Here is a 7517-nt window from a genome sequence, read left to right as displayed (position 1 = left end):
CACAGCGGTTAAGAATCCTCCTGCCAATGCAGGGGACACAGGTTCCAGCCCTGGTCCAGGAAGATCCCACATGCTGCGGAGCAACTAAGCCCCTGCACCACAACTACTGAGCCTGCGCTCTGGAGCCCGTGAGCCACGACTACCGAGCCTGCGCTCTGGAGCCCGTGAGCCACAACTACTGATCCTGCGCTCTGGAGCCCGTGAGCCACAACTACTGAGCCTGTGTGCCACAACTACTGAAGCCCACGTGCCTAGAGCCCGTGCTCCACAAGAGAAGCCACTGCAGTGAGAAGCCCACGCACCACAACGAAGACCCAACACAGGCAAAAAACATAAATAACTTTATTTTAAAAATAATTATACCTCAATTTTAAAAAAAAAGAAAGAAAATGAGAAGGGAAAGAAGAGGAGCAGAGAGGTTTCTCTCTGGTGGTCCATCCCCGTGGGAGTGCAACATTCACGGTGAAATAGCCTCCTCTCCTCACACCAAGTTTGGGAGTAGATGGGAAAGGGTCTCCCCTCCCTGAAACCAAATGAGTGAGGCACCAAGAGAAGCACTTCTGAGACGGTGGGCGCTGGCAAAATGAGGCACCTCCTCAGACAGAAGCTATGGGGATATCAAGGAGGAGGGCGCTTGGAACAGCGGTGACGAGGTGGTGGGGCAGCCATCGTGTCCACTTGCTGGAGGTACCAGGGGATGTAGTTGTGCTGGAGCTGTGTCTCCAGGGGGCCCGGCTACAGCGGCACCACCGGGGAACTAGTACTTCCCACACCAGCTAACTGCACCGAAGGGAGCTCCTCAGTGCACTCTAAAGGACTCACCCAGGTACCCCCTGAGAGAGCATCATGAGGGAACCCACTGAAATGAGCCTATCAGTGGTCAGTGTAGGCAGGAAAGGAGTGACCATCAGCCAAGAGGGGACCGCACAACTTTCCAGCTCCATCCCTTTCTCTCTCCTCCATCCTTGCTCCGCACGTTGGAGCATTATTCCGAACACTTGCCCTACACCACAGTCTGAGAAGTCCGAGCCTCACTTCAAATTGGTACTATAGCCTAGCGAGGGTGCGGAAGAGAGGGAGGTGATATTGACATTGAATGTGAAATGGAAGGTTCGGCCTGGATTGATTTAATAACTAAGTGAGCTGAAAGTTAAGGACTCTTAAAAGTTACCCTTAATTTCCTTTCCTTCTCTCTACACCCCCATCAAACCGTCAAAGGAGGCTGTTAGTTTTACCATTAAAATATGTCCTCAACTCAAAACCACTTAATTCTCACCACCACCCCCGTACACCACACGTTCTGGTACAAGCTACCATTCTTGCTTGCCTGGATTATTGCAAAAAGCCTCCCCACTTGTAGCCCGGCTTCCAATCTTGCCCCACTACAGCCTGTTTCTAATGCGGCAGACAGAAAGAGCCTCCTGAAATGCAATCCAGCTCACGTCGCTCTCCTGTTCAAAACCCTCCAGGGGTTGCTCTTCTCATTCAGAATCAAAGCCGAAGTCTTTACACTTGCCAATAGAGTCATACATGATCTGTACCCACCCCATCCCCATTTTCTGTCTGATCTGATTTCCTGTAATTTTCCCACAAAGACGCAACTGACCTGTTTTCTGTTCTTCAAGTTACCACACGTGCTCCGGCCTCAAGGCCTTTGCACTTGCTTTCCTTCTTCTCAAAACTCGCTTTACCCAGATAGTCCAAACCTCACCCACTTACCCCCTTCAAATCGTTGCTCAAATGTCACCTTCTGAACAAGTTCACCCTTGACCATGCTATTCAAATGCCACCTTCTGAACAAGTTCACCCTTGACCATGCTACTCAAATGCCACCTTCTGAACAAGTTCACCCTTGACCATGCTACTCAAATGTCACCTTCTGAACAAGTTCACCCTTGACCATGCTACTCAAATGCCACCTTCTGAACAAGTTCACCCTTGACCATGCTACTCAAATGTCACCTTCTGAACAAGTTCACCCTTGACCATGCTACTCAAATGCCACCTTCTGAACAAGTTCACCCTTGACCATGCTACTCAAATGCCACCTTCTGAACAAGTTCACCCTTGACCATGCTACTCAAATGTCACCTTCTGAACAAGTTCACCCTTGACCATGCTACTCAAATGCCACCTTCTGAACAAGTTCACCCTTGACCATGCTACTCAAATGCCACCTTCTGAACAAGTTCACCCTTGACCATGCTACTCAAATGCCACCTTCTGAACAAGTTCACCCTTGACCATGCTACTCAAATGTCACCTTCTGAACAAGTTCACCCTTGACCATGCTACTCAAATGTCACCTTCTGAACAAGTTCACCCTTGACCATGCTACTCAAATGCCACCTTCTGAACAAGTTCACCCTTGACCATGCTACTCAAATGCCACCTTCTGAACAAGTTCACCCTTGACCATGCTACTCAAATGCCACCTTCTGAACAAGTTCACCCTTGACCATGCTACTCAAATGCCACCTTCTGAACAAGTTCACCCTTGACCATGCTACTCAAATGCCACCTTCTGAACAAGTTCACCCTTGACCATGCTACTCAAATGCCACCTTCTGAACAAGTTCACCCTTGACCATGCTACTCAAATGCCACCTTCTGAACAAGTTCACCCTTGACCATGCTACTCAAATGCCACCTTCTGAACAAGTTCACCCTTGACCATGCTACTCAAATGCCACCTTCTGAACAAGTTCACCCTTGACCATGCTACTCAAATGCCACCTTCTGAATAAGTTCACCCTTGACCATGCTACTCAAATGCCACCTTCTGAACAAGTTCACCCTTGACCATGCTACTCAAATGCCACCTTCTGAACAAGTTCACCCTTGACCATGCTATTCAAATGTAGTTCCTTTTCCGGGTCCCCAGCACTCTCCTCCCCACTTTACTCTTTATTTTTCAACTCAGCCCTGTGTACATCTAACATATTTTGCTAGTTGTGGAGGACTACGTTCCCACTTATTTGCCGTCAGGATTGTTCACGTGTTGATAAAACGTGAGAGGCACTGAGGCACGGTACTGCTGAGCAGAAGCTTTAAGAGGCAGCTCTCTTTTCCCTCTGCCGCAGATCAGCATGTCCCAGGGAGGGATGTCTCCTTGACCTTGAAGGAGACATGGAGCAGAGAAGCAGCCAACCTACAGAGGCCATACAATATAACCGTGTTTAAAATTGTTTGCATTATATGTAAACCACCTAACTAATCTAACAGATACTTATTTTGTTTATTACCTATATTTTCCACTATAAGGTAGGCTCCATAAGAGCAAGGATTTTTGCTTGTTTTGCTCACTGCTATATCCCCCGTGTTTAACACACAGTGGGAACTCAGTAAGCATTTGTTGAATGAACTACTCTAGCCAAGAATTTGTCACAGGATAGGAAAAGGAGATTTGACAAATTATGGTTTAAACCAGTGATTGGGGGAAAAAATACCACAGTATTGAGACCACACAATAGTAAACCAGTCATCTGTATGCTTGGTGCATAACAAATGCTACGTAGATGTTTGCTTTGATGTCTACTATTGTTATTTGTAGGTCAAGGAGTATATGCAACTGAAATTAGGGTATAAACGCCAAAGGTATTTTGAGTTGGGAAAATTCTGTGCTGGGTCTAGGACACTGGGATGGTGGGAAGTTCCAAATGGCCTTGCTTACAGAGCTGAGATTGTTGCCAGCTGATGGCTGGGAGTTCAGGTGGGGTTACATCCAGGTTTCTCAGTTCTTTGCGACGTGGACCTCTCCATATAGCTGCTTGGCCTTCTGAACAGAGTAGAAGCTGGATTCTAAAAAGGAAATGTTCCGAGAGGGCAAGTTTCAAATTGTAAGTGCCAAGCAAGCCTCGACTCGTGTTTTGTTTGTTGATGTTCCACTGGCCAACGTTAGACGCATGGCCAAGATCAGAGGCAGTGAGGGAGGCAACTACACCAGGATGTGAGCACTGGGGTGTCTGGGTCATTGGGGGCAGCCAAAGGAACATCTCAGGGAGTATCTGGACCAAATACAGATGGAACATCCAACACCTCAAATTCATCACTGTATCCAAGTGATAAAGTATGAACTAATTTGCGAGTTCATTTCACGCAAACCAACTTTGTGAGAGTGTGATTTATAAGTGATAACGCCAATTCATTTTTCTTGGGAAATCTGTATCAAAACTTGGAACCATACACATAGGGGCAGCAGGTCTCCTCGTGGTGGGAAGGGTCAACAGGAGACCAAATGGCAGTTCAGGTGGTGCACAAAGAATCAGTAAAAAGGAGATTCTGCACTGTCAAAAGGACATTTTCAGCAAACTGAAAATACCTAGTGTGTTATCATTCTCCAAGTCTAAGAATATTTCATCTCAATCAGTGGAACTGGCCATTAGAATCAAAGTAATGAGCCCCCTGGACGCTGCTAGACCAAGAAACCAGATTTCGTTCTCTAAATTTCTTCTTTAAAGACTTGGTATGGATGTATGCAATTCTTATTTCAAACATAAATACCACCAGATTACCAAGGACAAAGCTTCTGCTATTTTAAATTTAAATTGATGGTTTCTGGATGAAATTCAAGGATACTGGTATCAACGGCAAAATACGTACATAATATCTCACACATAATATCTCTTACTCCAATAGCCAATCACATTCACTTCTTGATGTTTCTACTTAGCCTCAGTTATACAGAGCAGCATTTCTGTGCTTGCCTCCAATTCCCGAGGGGAATGTACCCGATTTGGGCATAAAATTTGAACGCAAGTGTTTAGCAGTATCAGTCTGGCATCGCCCTCCAGAACGTTAGGAAAATATAGAAAGACTAAAGAAGGAAAAATAGATCCATGATGCGGGCCATGACTAGGGAAGGGAGGAAGGAATCTGAAAAATCACAGGAAGGAAAGACCAAAAGGACTTGTTTTGAGGGCTGTATTGGGTACAGGGTACACAAAGAGGGAGGAAATAAAGGTGACTCCAGAATACTGATTTAGGGAATTGAAAACAATGGAATTTGAGAAACAAAATCGTTTGGAATTGGATGGAAAAAGAGGATGATGCCTTATTGGCATGGGTGGGCGGTTGAGTTTCAAATACATTAATTCATTCTACAGATATATTTTGAGCTCTCACTATGCAGACACTGTTCTAAGCGCTTGGCTCCAGTGGGGAATAAGACAAGGACCGTGTCCTCAGGGAGCTTACATTCTACTGCAGAGCAACAGACTGCAAACATGTAAGCAAATAATTTCAGGTGACAATTTATAAATGACACGAAGAAAATAAAACTAGGAAATGGGAGAGAGAGTGAATGGGACTCATAGGGGAGGGTGGTAACCACATTACTTCAAGAAGTCAGGGGAAATCCGAGACATGAATGATGGAAATGAGCTAGGGAAGGGAGTATTTGGGGAAGGTGTTCCAGGCAGAGGGAACAGCAAGTGCAAAGGCCCTGAGGTGGGAACTAGTTTTGCATATTTGAAAGCTGGAAATGAGAGAGGCAAGGTAAGACATTGGTTTGGGGAAGGGAGGCAGAGGTCAGATAATATCGAGGTTTTAAGTCGTGGTGAGAAGGTTGGATTTTATTCTGATAGCAATGGGGCACCACCGAAGAATATTAAACAAGAAAGTAAAAGGATCCGATTTTTAAATTCACTTGTGTTGCAGTACATAAGTGTACCAAATCAATATGCTGCACACATTTACTTAATGATGTTACATGTCAATTACATCTAAATAAAACTGGGGAAAAAAGATTGCTCTGGCTGCTCTATGGTGGATGTATTATTAAGGAGTAAAAGTGGAGGTGAGAGAGCAGTTTTGAAGCTACTGAAGGGCTTCAGGGGAGAGATTTTGGTCTAGATTAGGGTGCTAGCAGGAGAGGAGTTGAGACATATTGATAACCTGTTGGTGGACACATTTTGATGGAAGACCTGCTGATGGATTCAAGGTAGGGTGTGAGGAACAGAGAGTAAATCATGCAAGACTCATACCTGCAGATCCCAGAGAGAGACACCATGAGAGACAGTGAGAGGGAAGTAGAGACAGACACACACAGATAATTTGAGAGACAGCAAAAGAAAGAATTGTAAGATATTCAGGATGGGGGCATTCTCTAGGTACCTAGAAATATAGGGCTAGAATTTAGGTGAAAAGTTAGGACTGGAGATGTAAATTTGAGACTTCTTAGCCTAAGTATGATGGTTGCAATGTTCATACGTTATATTAGACTAAGCATAGAGTGGGAACAGCAAGTCATGCCAAAGGGAATATTCTTATTTAGAAACTAGCAGCATGGCTTTGGGGCAAGGATGGTGGGGTAGAAGGATCTGAGCTCTCCCCCTCCCACAAAAACACCAAAATCACAACTAACTGCTGAACAATGATCAACAAAAAAGGACTGGAACCTACCAAAAAAGATATGCTACTTCCAAGAAATTAGCAGGATGAGGGAGAGTCAGAGGGCTATTCCCAGAGACAAATGGCCAGACAGGGAGAGCACCAAGTGGACTGAAGTGGCATAAACACAGTGTCTGGGTGACTTTGTCTACTAGCAATGGCCTTGTTTGTTGGTTTGTCTAATCTGAGATGGAGCTCCAAAGGCCTTAGTGATGAAGGAGGATGAGGTCTTGGAAAGGGCCAATCTATTCTTAAAAAGGAAGTCTTAGCAACCATTAAAAACAGAATAAGTTGAAACAATGAAATGCCACTACACATCTACTAGAATGGCCAAAATCCAAAACACTGACAGCGCTGAATGTTGGTTAGGGGTAGAGCAACAGGAACTCTCATTTATTGTGAGTGGGAATGCAAAATGTTGCAGCTACTTTGGAAAACAGTTTGGTGGTTTCTTACAAAGCCAAGCAGACTCTTCCCATACGATCCAGCAATTGCACTCTTTGGTATTACATGAAGAAGTCAAAAATGTATGTCCACACACAAACCTGCAGGTGGATGTTTACAGCAGCTTTATTCATAATTGCCAAAACTTGGAAGCAAATGGATAACTAAATTGTAGGACATCCAGATAATAGAACGTTATTCAGCACTAAAAAGAAAGGAGCTGTCAAGCCATGAAAAGGCATGGACAATCCTTAAATGCATATTGCTAAGTGTAAAAAACCAATCTGAAAGAGCTACATACTGTATGATTCAAACTACATGACATTCTGGAAAAGGTAAAACTATGGAGACAATATACAGATCAGTAGTTGCCAGGCATTAGAAGTGGGGAAGGGATGAAAAGGCAGAGCACAGAGGACTTTTAAGGCAGTGAAACGATGCTGTAGATACTACAAGGGGCGTACGTGTCTTCATACATTTGTCAAGACCCACAGAATGTACGACACCAGGGAACCCTAACGTAAGCTACAGACTTTGGGTTATGATGATACGTCAACGTGGTATAAAGGAAATCTCTATACTTTACGCTCAATTTTCCTGTGAACCTCAGACTATTCTTTTTAGTTTATTAATTTAAAAAAAAGGAATCTGGGCTTCCCTGGTGGCGCAGTGGTTGAGAGTCC

The sequence above is a fragment of the Kogia breviceps genome, chromosome 3, assembly GCF_026419965.1.
Source record: "Kogia breviceps isolate mKogBre1 chromosome 3, mKogBre1 haplotype 1, whole genome shotgun sequence".
Classification (NCBI taxonomy): Eukaryota; Metazoa; Chordata; class Mammalia; order Artiodactyla; family Physeteridae; genus Kogia; species Kogia breviceps.
This window is presented reverse-complemented; position numbering follows the sequence as displayed.